At 50.5% G+C, this 14,884-nt stretch overlaps 1 long non-coding RNA gene across 1 annotated transcript; it reads left to right on the forward strand.

The window, feature by feature from the left end:
• Positions 1-445: 445 nt before the first annotated feature.
• LOC131402032 (uncharacterized) lies at positions 446-10,349 on the forward strand. The gene is made up of 5 exons (XR_009218208.1): positions 446-560; positions 2,481-2,547; positions 3,116-3,185; positions 4,854-4,938; positions 9,835-10,349. It is a non-coding gene; the product is annotated as an uncharacterized LOC131402032 (long non-coding RNA).
• Positions 10,350-14,884: the final 4,535 nt, after the last annotated feature.

The raw sequence follows: 14,884 nt of genomic DNA on the forward strand, positions 1-14,884 counted from the left end.
ATACATCGTCACACCTAAAAATAATTAACAGTATAATCCCTGAATATCAAATATGTAGTCAGCATTCAAACTGCCTTTTGTCTCCGAACTGTCAATAGATTTTTATTTTAAATTTAAAAATTTATTTGAATCAAGGGCCAGAGAAAGTCTAGGCGTGGCAACTGGTTGATAAGACTTTTATAGTCTTTTAAGTCTGTTTTAATCTTTTCTCCTTGATATTTATTTAATGATGTCACGTTGTTTATTCTACAGAATTTTCCAGTCTGCAATTTGTTGAATGCATCCCTGTGGTGCCGTTTGACATGATCCTCTGTCCTCTGTATTTCCTGCCAATTGGTAGTTGGACCTAGAGCCAGATTCCCTTTCGATGTTATGTATTTACTGCTTCCCAGGCCCTTAGGGGTCTATGCAGATAGTAATGGGGGATGTGAAGCACTTGTCAGTATTTTAAAGTACTTCATATTTTCAGCTACTAATATAAGCTAACAACATCGTCCATTTTCTTTGATTTTGCCTAGAATCACATCATCTCATTGAGATAAACCAGATATTTCATGCAGGTAAAAAGTTGTCTGGAAATTATATCATTCACTGATGAATACGAATGGGCAAGTGTATTATTATAGCAGTCATAATGCCATTTATTTGGTAGACGAGATCTATTGAAAGATGGGGATCATAGGAGAAAGTAGGGGATCCTTAGTAAGGAGTATGTTGAGAACCAGTGCATTCACAGACCTTCTCCTGAACTCTAGCCTCCATTGTAAATATTCAGAAGGTCATCGTTTAAAACCTGCAAGAGGCGTTCCCTACATAGCCCATCTGGCCTCCTCGGTAGGATTGTAAAGAACAATAAGTTTCTTTAGAGTGACTTCTAAACATCTTTCCCCCTTACTTGCTTATTTAAAAATTAAAATTTTCTATTATGAATAGATACCATGTTTGCATAATTCAGAATCCTAGAGGCACAGTAGAACATATGATGAAGACTCTGCTTTCCACCTCTGTCCTCCCAGCGCCATGGTTTCTCTGCCTGTAGACAACCTGTGTTAACAGTTTCCGGTTCATCCTTCCGAAGAGATTTAATGCATGTGCAAGCAAATGCGTCTGTGTATTCTTTTTGCCTCCTTTTATTTTAAGTGCTGTCGTATAATATAGATCCTGTTCTTCACCTTACTGAGAAATCCTAGTGGCTATTGCAGGAAGTGGCTATTGCTTTTACTTTCCTGAAGAGTTCAAATGGTGTGAAATGACACGAGAAGAGCTTTCTTTAAAGACTAAGGATGCTTTTCCCTAACCCAGTGTGTCGTGGAGGCAATGTGGTGCAGTGGGTTGGAGTTGGGGACTGCTCCTCGCTCTGCCACTAACTTACGTACCTTGAGTAAGTCTTTCCCATCTCACTGCATAACAACGTGAGGATGGGGCAGTGATCTCTCATGTTAGAAATGCTCTGACTCTGCATCAGTGCACTGACCCCGGTTGTGTTCATTTGAGCGAGGGGAGACAAGTGTGTTTTAGAGCTCTCACCTGTCCCACTGCCTCTGGATAGACCTCAGGAGACACAGGTGTACAAGTCTCCTGTGCCAGAGCCCACTCTCTGGTCCTGACAGACGGTGAAGGAGGTGAATTGACCTGTTGGAGATTGGTGGAGGGTGGGGGGACCAGTTTCTTGCCATTGGGCCTGAAGTTGACCATTTGATTGAGCCACATGTGATTTGTGAAGCTGTTGGAATTTCCCGGAGCAAATCAGTAGGATAGCTTAAGAGAGCTGTGTTGGGCAGACCTTGCTGACTCTCTTCTGTTTCTGCACTCTGTGGTTCTTGGGAAATCTCAGGTATTTATAAACGTGACAGCGCACACCAGGCAGCCTCATCAAGGCCTCCCTTTGCCGTGAAGTCACTGAGCCAGGCTGCGTATGTAGACGGTTTTTTCTATTGTACTGAGAGAAGGCTGTTTGCTAACGCTTCCTCCAAGAGGTGGGGCTTTCAGAGTCCAGGCTCCTTGGTAACCCAGATCGTCGCCAAAAAAGTGGTTATCCCAGGGAAAGCCACCTCGACTAAATTTTTCACATTTCATTTTCTGGCTAGGGGTGCTTTGTAGGAAAAGGCCAAGGTGGTGTTTAGAAACTCTTTCCAGAGGGGGCTTGGCCTCAAAGGCAGCCTGTTGACAGGTCCAAGGAATGGGGGTGCTGAGGCCTTTCACAGGAGGTACTCGCCTCTTATGGAATTCCTGAGAGGCAGAACGAGGGCCCAGAGGGGAAGCAGAGGGAAAGTACAGGTGTCCCAGTCTGTTGCAGCAGGTCTGCACCCCAGCATGCCTGGAGGTGTGCCTGCACTGGCTGGGAATATTGGAGAAGGAAACCCAGTGGCAGTTGGGTGAGCAGTTGGACTAGGACCACTTTCCAGACCCCCTCTCAGTCCTGACATTCTTGGGTTCCACACACCTGTAGAACTGATTTCATTGGTGGTGGTATTCTTTAGTCTTCAGCCTGGCAAACAGCTATTACGGACAATGTGGAAGGAAGGTGGTGGAAAATGAACTTTACAGGTGAGTTCCCACAAGGACTACCCCTCCCCAAGTTGTGTTGAGCATTAAACATCTCCGGAGTGATTACTGTGTGATAGAGCCACAGAGCAGTACCAAGCAAGGTTCCTCATGCCTGAGAGGAGCAGTGAGCGCTCCCCAGATAGCTGTGGAGAGTGTTGTTCCATCGCAGGGGGAGCATCAGCCTGCTGGGAGGGCAGGTGCATGAGCATTGATTGGGATACCTGGACTTTCTTTGGATTCACTCTTTATTTTTAACCAAATTGATTACCTTCAAAAATTTCTCTGTTTCAGTTCTATGTCTGTTTGTCTTTAAAAAAATTTCTCTCTAGATCCTCGCATTATGCTGGTGGGTCTAAACACCAGTCTCAACTCTGGCAGCGTATTAAAATCACCAAGCGATTTTATTTGTTTTGTGTTACTTTCCCACCTGGGTCTACCTCTGCCTGCTATTTGAACTTGAGAGTTTCCCTGATAGTTATGTGTGTGGGGGGCCACCAGTTAGGGGTGACAGAGGAGAGGCCAGAACCCCACAGTGCTTACTATGACCATATGTCTTGCTTCTACCCAGATTGCCCTCAGTCATTAGCGAAAGTCACAAAGTCCATAGAAGGCAGGACGTCAGTGGACAGGTGGTCCAGGTAAGAGGCTTGGGCTGAGAGCCACTCATTCTGACTCCTGGGGCACTTCTGAAAGCGTGAAATTTGGGTGGGGTGATGGCAAATTTGGTAGAGGGATTTTATGAATTAATAAGATGTTTCATAAAAATTATTAGCTGCCTACTATAGGCCAGGATGTATCGTAGATCATGGGGTATGAAGTTTGATAATGTTTGGGGGGATAACACTGTAGTGGGAAAGACAGGTTAAAAAACTAGCTGCACCCGAGTGTGTCCAGGCACTGTGTGTGTTCCAGGCTGCCTTTATCTTGCTCACCATTTATTCCCACCCCGGGGGCAGTGCCTGGCACGTGGTAGATAGCTAAGATCAATCCTTAAATACGTAAGTGAATGCATCTAGAAAGTGCTATAAGAGTACCAAAAGGGGAATTGTTAAGTCCGTGCGGTGGAATGGAAGGGAGAGAAGGCATCGTGGAGGAGGTGGCAGAGGCATGTACCAGATAGGCTGGGGATGGAGGGTGGGAAAGGTTTCATGGCAGAGGGGAGGGGGCAGGTGGAGACTTTAACTGCTGAGAGCATGCGGGGTGGCTGGAGTTTGGCATGCTTACAGCGGAGTGCTGTGGCATAGGCTGGAAGACAGGTGGAGAGTGAGTGATGCAGGGTTTTCTAGGGTTGGGGGAGGAGGTGATGAAGGCCACTTGGGAAGGCGTGGGGAGAAGGGACAGGTGGAGAGACATGTAAGGAGGATTGACCAGATGTGGGGCTTGATAAGAGGTCCAGGGAGTGAGCTAGAAGGAGTGGAGCCTGACTCCACCTGCAAATGAGTGGCTGCTGATGTTCTCAACTCAGATGGGGGAGTCCTGGAGGAGGGGCAGGCTTGGGTTGAGTGGGAGGGAGACGCGAGGAGGAGGTAGAGAGTGAATTTGCTTTTAAGTTTGCAGTAGAGTGTGGTGCTTCTTGCACAGACTTGAAAGTCCCATGGATGCGAATTCAAGTCCCTGCTTCCCCACATATTAACTGGATGACTTTGGGCAAGTTACCAACCTTCTCTGAGATTCAGTTTCTTCGTAGGTGTTCTTGGTTATTGACTTAGCACAGTGCCTGGCATAATAAGCATTTAGTAAACGGTGCTTTTCATTAGGCAGTTAGAAAAGCAGGTCTGGAACTCAGTAGAGTTGTTGGGAGTGGAGATAGCAGGGTAGAGGTGAGAGGGAAAGCCTTGGAAATGGATGCAGCCTCCCAGGGGAGCGTGAAGAGGAGGAGAGAAGAGGGCAGAAGACAGACCTTGGAGAGGGATTCCAACACTGAAGGGTAAGCAGTAGGGCTGAGCTAAGGAACAAGATTGGAAGCTACTGGAGAGGCAGAAGAGAGGGATGGGGAAGAGAAAGGCTTGTGGAGGAGGGAGTGGTTCCACAGGGATGGACTGGGATGGAGGAGCTCTTGGGTCTTCTCCTCAGGACATCTGGCCCTTTCCTTTAGCAAGAGCCGCGTCAGTGGAGGGGCAGGCAGAAACCAGGCTGCAGTGGAGTGAGAAAGAATAAGAAGTGGAGGCCGTGTGGAGCCTGCCTGGATCCGGCCCCCTACGGGCTCAGGAGCAGTAGGGAATGCTCCCGTACTTTGCGTCCCTTGAGCAGGACACTGGGCTTCCAAGGATTTCTTCTCATCAGCCTTCCCTCTGTTCGTCTGATAGGTCGCCTGTGGTCAGGACCATAGTCTGTTCCTAACGGATAAAGGAGAAGTCTATTCTGGTGGATGGGGCGCAGCTGGGCAAACAGGTAGTGGACCTTACACCCCCTTGTGATGGTGCAGTCTGGAGCTGTGAGCGGTGGGGCTCTCATGGGCTAAAACCACCTGCCTTCATTTGACTCTTACCTCTCTTATCACTTCCTGGGGCCACTGCTCTGTTTGTCCCTTCCCAGTGCCCTCATCCCAGCTCCCATGGAAAGGAACGGATAAAGGATTGGGTGGAGGATTAAAGCCACCCGTCAGCAGAGGAGCTGTGAGCCTTTCTCTCAGCAGAGACAGGAAACTGTATGAGGCTTTCAAAGAGAAAACAAGTGTCCCCTAAAAGGAGCTTGATGTTCACTGATTTGAGAAGAATGTAATTAATGCAGGGAGGAATGATTGAGAAACTTTCTCAAGCTTGTATATTTAACCTTTTTGTTTCTGATATTGGTCTGAAGGGAGGGCCGTTAAATATAAGACTAAATCTTTTAGAAATTCTCAGTGATCCTACCAGCACATGATATCATCTTTGTTCATTGTCTAGTGTTTTCTTCCAGTCCTCGTTCATATGTGCACTACTTTTTTTTTCCCCCAAAGCCCCAGTAGATAGTTGTATGCCATAGCTGCACATCCTTCTAGTTGCTGTATGTGGGACACGGCCTCAGCATGGCCGGAGAAGCGGTGCATTGGTGGGTGTCCAGGATCCGAACCGGGGCCACCAGCAGCGGAGCGCAGGCACTTAAGCGCTAAGCCACGGGTCCGGCCCTTTTTTTCTGTTCTTTCTTTTTTTTTGATGAGAAAGATTCGCCCTGAGCTACCATCCGATGCCAATCCTCCTCTTTTGTCTAACAAAGATTGCCCCTGGGCTAACATCTGTGTCCATCTTCCTCTACTCCACATGGGACACCGCCACAGCATGGCTTGACAAGTGGTGCATCGGTGCACGCCCGGGATCCGTACCTGGGAGTCCCGGGTCGCTGCAACGGAGGAGCGTGCACACTTAACTGCTCCGCCACCGGGATGGGCCCCATGTGTGCACATTTGTATACAGTAATCACACCATAGGTGTGGTTTTATATGCTTGTTTTATCATTTATACTTACATAAAGCATTTTTCCATGGTGGTAATGTTTTCACAGTTACAGTTTTTAATATTTGTATGATATAGCATCAATTTAATTTATCATAATTAATTATTCATTTTACCATTTTATTAAATAATTACGTAAGCTTTTCCCTGTTGTCATGTGGCATACTTCTTTGGAGGCGGAGTGCAGTGGCCGTTGGAGATATCATGACATTTATCTTGTGTGCATACGTGACTTTTTCTTTCGTTTGGATTATTGCTCTAGGATAAATCCCAGGAGTGTCAAACGAGTAGGATATTTTTATTGTTGTCAGAATGTGTTGTTAAATTGCTTTCCAGAAGTTTTACCAGTTGATACTGCCGGCAGCAGCGGGTAGAAGTACCACTTGAATTTTGTGGGTGAGGCATCTGGGGGGGCTTAGCTGGGTCTTTGGCTCTGAGTCTCTCAAAGGCTGCAGTCATCGTAGGGTTCCACTGGGAAGGCTCTGCTTCCAGGAGCACACCGATGGTTGTTTGCAGGATTCAGGGACCCCAATTCCTTGCTGGTAGTTGTCCAGCAAATGGTTGCTGGCCAAGCCTTCCTCCGTTCCTTGCCATGTAGGCTTCTCCACGTGGCAGCTCCCAACATGGCAGCTGGCTCCGTCAGAGTGACCAAATGAGAGGGTAAGACGGAGTGCCAATGAGACAGAAGCCGGTGTTCTCTCCTTTAATCTGGGCAGTGACCTCCCTTCACTTTTGCTGGCCTTCTGCTTGTGAGAAGCAAGCCACTAGGTCCAGCGCCCACACAAGGGTGGGGAGTACACGTGGGTGTGAACAGCAGGAGACGGGGATCACTAGGGGCCATTTTAGAAGTAGCCTGCCACAACCATGATCTTGACTGTGGCCTGAGCCTCCCCTGTCAGTGACAACAGTGATTTCTTTCCAGTGGCCCTTGCCAGAGCACAGTTAGGTAAAGAAGCTCTCTGCAAGCCAGGCAGCAGAGGCCAGGCCCCAGCTCTGCCAGCCTCGCTCACCTAGGTGTACACTTTCTGGATCAGTAAACCCCTCTTTTCCTTTGAGTCAATTTAGGGACTGTTGTTGTTCTGCTGTCTTCACTAAAGCACTTAGAATCTGCCTTTCCAAAGTTATCCCTCAGCAGAGGCACCAAGATCAAATCCTGCTGGAAAGCTAAGTTGGCCACACTTCATCCTCCAGACCGCTGACCCTCCCATCTCTCACTCTCAGCAGAAGAACCTGCCTCCTGTTTCATAGAGGAAACAGATGCCGTCAGCTGAGAAAGCCCTCAGTTTCCCACTCGGACTCCTGCACACTTGCCTCTACCTGTCCCCGCCCTGGGTCCCTTCCCTTTATAGCGGTGGGGGAAGCGTGTCTCATCCTGCTGAAGCTGATGCTTCTCTCTGTGTCCTGGATCCCATCTCCCCCCCGTTCCTCAGAAGCCTCACTCCATCTGCTGGGCCTTCTTCCCCACAACTTCAGCCTCTCCCTGTCTACTCGTCCCTCGCCATCAGCATTTACACATGACTCAGGTGTCTTCCATCTTAAGGGGCCCTGTGTGGAGCCCTCCACGTCCTCCCGTTCCCCCAAGTCCCACCCCTTCGCTTCACCTCCTGCCTCCACTTCTAGGCCAGACTTCTCAGGAGCTGCATTGACTTACTGTCCCCATGTCCTTGTCTCCTTCTCATTCCTCTGTCCGTTCCACTCAGCTTCCACCCTTATCAGTTTGCTGAGTGGCTCTTGCTAGGGTTACGGTGACCTCCATGTTGCTGAAAACAAGAATAAAGCACCTGGAGACCATTGTCCAATCTTTCCCTTTCTTGATCTCTCAGCAGCGTTTGACATTGGCTGTGACGTGCCGAGCATCTTGGTGAAGAGCGGTCTTCCTTTCGCCCCTGTGACTGGGCTCTCTGAGGGCTCTCTTCCTTTCTCGTTCCTTCTGGGCTCGTTTCCTGGCTGTGCTCCTGGGCCAGGCCCTCCCATGTCGGAGGTCCCCATGGCAAGACTGTGCTCTCCTCCTTTCCTCTGCCTTCTCCTTCAGAAGGTCTCACCCTCACCGTGGCTGCAGTCACCGACTGTGTGCTCAGGAGTCTCCAGCTGGCAGCTGAGGCCCAGCATGCTCTTGGGAGGTGCAGACATCTCTCAGTGCCACTTGACGTTTGCCCTTGGCCATCTCTAAGCACTGTGAGTTCAGTGGGTCCAAAAGTGAACCCCTGCTCGTCCCCCACCTGCTCCTTCTCCACTGTTTGCCACGTCCACTCACGTTCCCCTCTAGGAATCATGTCCACTCCTTACTTAGAACACTTACCGGCTACGCATTGTGCTTAGAATAAAGACCAGACCATTCCGTGGTCTACAGCATCCTGCATGATCTGCCCTCCCTGCTCCCCACTGGCGTCTTGCAAATATTCCCCCTCGTCCCCTGACTTCATCCACTGGGCCCTTGTTTAAACTCCCTCAGTGGGCCATGGCCCCTCCCTCCCTGTGCAGGTGCTGTCTCCCCTACGTGGAATACCGTGTTCTCCCCTCCCCTCCACACTCCTACTCATCCCTCAGACTGCGTGGATAGAGTGAAGCCTCCTAAACGCTCCTGCCCATGAACTACTTCAGGCTCCCTGAGTTTCCTCACGGAGGCCCCTGTCCTGCCATCCTTGCAGTCAGCACAGATTAATTGGGTGATAATTCTGGCTGACCTCTGCCTCCTCCGCTAGACTGAACTCAGAGAGAGGGACCGGGTCTCTTCCTTCCCCTCATGTTCCCATCACCAGTTAGATGTATAGCGTATGTTTGCTGTTTGGGACATATTTGTGGAGTGAATGAATGACCTGGCACTTATCTGCTCCTTCCGTTCACCAGAATCCTTCCAAGTTCTCACCGGTTTGTCTTCCTAACAGTATGGACCCTTCCTGTGACTCGGGTGAACGTCCCCCGGTACTTGCCCTTCTCAGTTGTGGGGACCGTTAAGCACATGGCGTGTAGGGGCACTGGCTGTGCTGTATGAAATGGTGAGAGCCTCTTGCAGGCAGGTCATTGGGAAGCTCTAGAGGGGTCGATGGTGAAGGGTCAGTGTCTGTTGGATTCACAGGCACAGACCTCAGCCTGAGGGAGGGAACGTGGCTGTGGGAAGACCTAGTTAGAGTGAGTTCAGTTAATAGAGGGTGAGGGTGACGTTCCTGACAGAACGATAGTAGCCCTGGTTTCTCTGTAGACAAATAGCCAGCCCAGAGCTTAGTAATTCTGTAGTAAACCTCTGGAGTGGAGAAGGAACTGCTTTCACCCCCTCCCGTCGCCTGGGCCAGAGACTCTGGCCCTGCCTCCTCCAGAGAGGCTGCACCAAGAAACAGAGACAGAGGGAGAAGAGCCTTAGGGTTTCGACGCTGAGGTCTATGCCCCTGGGATGAAACATCTGGCACCACTGATGGGTATTCCACTTTTTATAAGCAAAACATCATTTCTGAGAGTTATCGGCATCTGGCCCTAAGGTGTTTTGTACTTGGCTTGCCCTCCTGGTCAGTGTGAATCTTAGACCTGTTAGTAGGGGGACAACTGCCCTTCTGAGGCTCTCCTGTGTTCACATGGGGTTTCTGGGTGATTTGTTGACTAGGCCCCTCCAGCTTGCCCTCCAGGTGTGGGAAGTTTGTATTCTGAGCTTGGTTAGTTTGCTTGACATACGCCCAGAGTAAGAATTTAAAAGAGGAGAAAAGAAACTGATTCTTTTCCAAGTGTCATTAATGTGTTTTTGCCAAGCAAGGAGGAGAAAACAATCCCTGTGGATCTAAAGCATCCCGGCGGTGCAGTTTGAATTTCTGGTGAAGAGGGCTGCACTTGGTTTGACTTACTGACCGCTGTTTTTACTGTCATGTAGAAGGACATGTTTTTGTCTGAGGCTACGGAATTCTTGGCAAAGGACCAAACCTAGTGGAAACTGCTCTTCTGGAAGTGATTCCACCCACTCTCTTCAGCTTGATGGAGTTCAACCCAGAAGTCCAGGTTTCCCGCATTTGCTGTGGACTCAGCCGCGTTGCTCCTCTTACCAGTAAGTGGCCAAGCCCGTGTGGCCCCAGTGACGGGCCGAGCTGCATTCTCTTAGGTTCACCCCAAGCCGTGGGCAGCTTTCAGTGTCCATCCATCCAGTGGAGGGGCGCCCCACGTGGATAATTACAGAGAGCAGCTCATCCAGACGTTGTTTGGCTTGAAGTTGTATAATGTGTGTCTTTTTTCATCCTGGAGTTTTGTTTTTGGTTCCTTTGGTTTGTGGTTGGGCTCATGTGAAAGTGAATTTTCTCAAGAGGACGCCAGTCGGTGGTAGGAGGGGGACCCTCGAGATGTCGGGGTGCTGGGGAACCCAGCAGAGTTTTGGTGAATCCCCGGGAGAGCCATTGGGAAATGAAAGTGTGGGACTCATCCTGCTCCTGGCCAAGCCCAAATCCTGACCCGACCCAGGAATGGGGGACGGCAGGACGCTGATTTGTCAGATGCCCTGGGGTTTTGTGGAGGAAAATATGCCCCATTTCTCCAAAGTGCCGGGAGAGAATGATCAAAGCCAACGCTGGAATGGAGCTGTTCTTGAAGGTTTGCCCAGTTACAAAGCCGTCAGACGCCCAGGTGCCTCCCGCCCTCGGATATCTGCTTTCCTTGATTGCCTCTCCCGTTCCAGCACAGTAACTGTCGGGTCAGTCTGCTGCTCTTTAGTTGACCTGACTGGTAAGACTGAAGAAAATTAATTTCATTTTGTGGGGATCCTCACGTAAATTCACTATTTCCTTGCACCTAAGAGTGTTAATTTGTAAATCTCAGTTACTCATCTCTGGTGAGTTATTGTTCTCTCTTTAGGCGTCTGGGCCGGGACAATGAGTTGGGTCATCCTCGTTTGTGTTCTCTGGCCCCACGCTCCTGTGAGGACTATCCAAGGACCCCGACCCAGAGTCCTGACTGCCCTTCAGTTGTCTTCTGATGTTCAGATCTCAGGCCTGTAACACACACGGGCTGTGGCGTGGACTGTGGGGGGGTGACTGTGTGCACAGCACCCTCGGTCGCAGTGATGACCGGGGTAGTCCCTCAGCACCATCACTGGGAGTCAGCACTTCCACATGCTAATGTCTTGAGGCTGCCAGACTCTTCCACAGCTATTTTGATTTAAAAAATGAGAGTCACTATGGACTCAGTCTGGAGGTATCAATGATCTATGGCTTAAACTGTGCAGAGTCACATCCTTGGAAATCCGTATGAAATGTGCCAAGTATTCAACTAGAGTACACTGTTTTCTGTTTGCTGTCATGCCATGTGGACGTTTTGGGTCACACCGAAATGAAATCCCCTGCTAGATTTCCCCCAAGACCCCACAGCCACCCTCCAGGTGCCGTGACTGTCCTCAGTAGAAGGAGCATCAGAGCTTGGGTATCTCCCCTTCTGTGCCCAGCGTTTGCATGTGGTCAGCTGGGAGTTGGACTTGGTTGGTTTCCCCTGAGATCTGCTAACCTTTTGGGGGCCAGACTGCATTGTTCTGTTAAATACGTAAAATCTGACTGTTAAATACGTAAAATCTGAGGGTGGAGGCCCCAGGGTGGTGGTTAGACCAGAGGGCCTCTGACAGAAGGGAACAAAGGGATTCCCTATTAATCAGTCAGATTATTTTAGTCCTGGCTTCTCCATGTCTTGTCTACTTCTTCTGCTTCTCAGGTGGAGGTGGTTATATGGGGCCTCTGTGCCAAGGAATGCCTAGAGCTGATGTGGACGGAAGTGGTATCTAAAGGCTGGGTAGTGGGAGGCTGCCCCACGAGGTCTGGGGTCCCATCCTGGAGGTGGGCATTCCCGAGCCCAGTCTAGATTTGTTCTCCTGGACTGTCCTCTAGAGCACTCTGTCCGTTCTTGTTCCTCCTGGCACTGTTTACAGTTTGTAAACATGTATATATTGGTTTGATGGTTTGTTTCTTTCTAACTGTTTGACTAGCTCCTGCCCCATGAGGACAGGAACCGTACGTGTTCACTCACTGTCCTGTCCCAGCTCTCAGCACACAGACATCGACCCGGCCCAAAGAGGTGCCCAGTCACCCTGTGTCCCTTGACCAAATGCTCCCGAGATGTGGAAACCCAGACAAGGAATGACAGATGGAGGTCTCCCTCTATCAGGGCGTGACCAGGACTGTAGTGCTCAGACTTCGGAAGGTGTGGAGGGCAGGGTGTGGTCGGATGTGGCTGTGGGTGAGGGGTGTGCATAAGGGGCGAGCAGAGTGGGCCGTGTCCAGGAGCCTCTTGGGCCTACAGCTCCGTGCGTGTGCTCTTCTCCATGTGGCGGACACACCGTCATTCTGGGCTTGCACATGTCTTTGGTTTGGGGATAGTATACCTTTCCGTTCAAGTGGAGGTGTTAATGCCTGGTTGAAATTGAAGTTTAACATTGGGCTCTGTCTGTCCCTGGTTCTAGAAAGCCTATTATCATGACCCTTCCTCTTCTTGGTGACTTTCCCCTGGCCTAGCCCAGCCAAGCCACCCTTTTCCTTTCTGTGCAGACAAAGGAGAGCTGTTTGTGTGAGGCAAGAACATCCGAGGGTGCCTGGGAATCGGTTGCCTGGAAGACCGTTACTTGCCATGGAGCGTAAGGCTGGACTGGACGGGCGTGAGTGCGTGCCCACAGAGCAGACTACCTGATGTGGCAGCAGCGTCCAGTGTGTGGCTGGGCCAGGACCAGGTCCCTGGGCGCTGCTTCGCCTCCCAGGTCCCCGCTGGCCTCCTCCTGCCCCAGCGCACCCTCTGCCAGGGCATCAGGAGAGACCGCGTTGTGGTGAAGAGCCAGAGCGAGCGCCCAGCAGCAGCTTCTCAGGCTGCAGGCTCCCTGGCGCTGAGCTCCTTCCTGGGGCTGTGAGTGAGCAGCCTGTGCAAGCAGGGGACAGCCTGACCAAGGGTTCCAGTCCCATGGTGCCCTGGAAGAGGCCTCATCAGAGGCTGTCCACGGGCACGTGGAGCAGAAAAACAGAGGCCCCCCGGGACCTCACTCAGGCAGAAGCTACAGGCCGGGCTCCACGAGGCCCAGAGGGGCTCCCAAGGGGGAAAGATTTGAAATGACAAAGCTGGCGTGCCAGGAGCTGTTTGCAGAGGCGCGTTTGGAGGAATGATTTACAGCGCATTTAAAAGAAAGCAGGATATTTAATATTTAGAGTGCCTTACCACAGCCACCAAAGTGAAAAATAATAGTTTTCATACGGGGAGGGTGCAATTAGACCAAAAGGCTCATTTCAGAGTTAAAGGTTATTCCTTAAATTGTAGTTTATCTTACTGTTTACTAAGTCAGTTCTTCTAAACAAAGCTATTGATATTTTTGAACACAGAACATATGTACTTGGTACAAAGTGTCTTATGAAAACTAAGTCTCCCGTCTCTTGTCCCAGAGGCACCACCGGTTCTGGTTCTCATGTTCCCTCCAGAGAAAGACTGCGGAGAGAGCGTGAGTGTGTGCATGCGACCGTGTGCATGCACAGGCCTAAGTATTTCCTTTGCAGGCCGGATTTTAATAATGTCTTTTGAAATTGTGAAAAGCATTTTTAAAAAACACTTGTAAAAATGCAAAAGAAATGAATAATTTAAATACAATAAGGATTTATCTTTCAAAAACCCACTGCAGAGTGTTTCGAGGCACTTTGGTGTTTCAGGGGCTGTTTCCATCGTGCCTTCACTCTGCCGCTGGCTCTCCTGGTTCCCTGTGACCTCGGCAGGCCCAAACACACAGAAACTGTCTTTGTTTGCTATAATTTATCCTTTTTTTCCCCTGCAAAAAGTCTGTCTGCAGGCTCCGGGCTCCTGTCACTTCAGTGAGTGTGTGAGGACACCCTGAATGCAGTGACCACGGGCCACTCCGACGTGTCCTCTGGCTGTCCTGACGTCTTACACTCAGGCTCTGTACTTCTGCATGCATTGGGGCCTGTAGAGGAGGGCAGTGCAGAGCCCAAGTGGCAGGTGTGGCCTGAGAAGGTGGAGGGACTCTCGTCACACGGTGGCCACCACAGTCTCCCTCAGTGGATAGCCGTTCCCAGGGGCCTAGGTCTCGGTCTTCTCTTCCCTGACCACATGCCGGGCATACAGGCTGCCACTCCATGATGATTTCTGGTGGGGACGGGGGTCTCTTGCTGGCAGGCACACCCTGACATCAGTGAATCCAGAACACTTGGCCTGCCATTCTCGTCAGGTCCGCCCCTGACTCACTCAGGAGCGTCCTGTCCTGATCATGCTTGTTTCTTGAATATGTGGTTGTCTCACATCTTCACGAGGTCAGGAAACACCTACTGTGCACTCACTGTGTTCTTGTGACACAGTCAGACGCTGAGCACCACACGGCAGGAAGAGTGCTCTGACTTGGCACAGCAGGTGGCAGTCTCGCTGAGCACCTGGTACAGGGTAGACACTCGGGCTGCATTGCTGAAGATCCACACTGTTTTCTCTCACATTACACTCAGGTCCCAGCACCTCCTGACCAGCAGCAGAGTTACTCACACCTTCTGAGGTCCGTTCTCCCTGCAGGGGCTGCATGGGAGCTGCTCAGGTGCCTCGGCCTAACCATGCTGCCTGACCTTCCCAGAGACCACTTCAGATGGCCTTGGGGGTGGCCCCCAGGACTGGGGTGGCTCTGTGAGGCCTCCGTTCTCCTGGGGCCTGCCCTGCCCCGTGATTGAGCCCCAGGAATGTATCCCCTCCCCCAAGGACCCAACACTTGCCTTCTCTCTCCCAGGGTGCATCACCCAGCTACCCTCAGGCGCTCATGCTGCGGCGACCAAGAAACCCAGCCTTTCTTCCACACAAACCTTGATATTTCACACGGAACAGCCCAGATTGAGCTTGAGCTGGAGACAGTGCTTGGAGTCTCTCTCGTTGTGATTTTCTTGGGGCCACACTGAGGGCATGCCGAGCAGTCAAGTTTAAAAGGA

Source organism: Diceros bicornis (assembly GCF_020826845.1).
Source record: "Diceros bicornis minor isolate mBicDic1 chromosome 3 unlocalized genomic scaffold, mDicBic1.mat.cur SUPER_3_unloc_1, whole genome shotgun sequence".
Taxonomy (NCBI): Eukaryota; Metazoa; Chordata; class Mammalia; order Perissodactyla; family Rhinocerotidae; genus Diceros; species Diceros bicornis.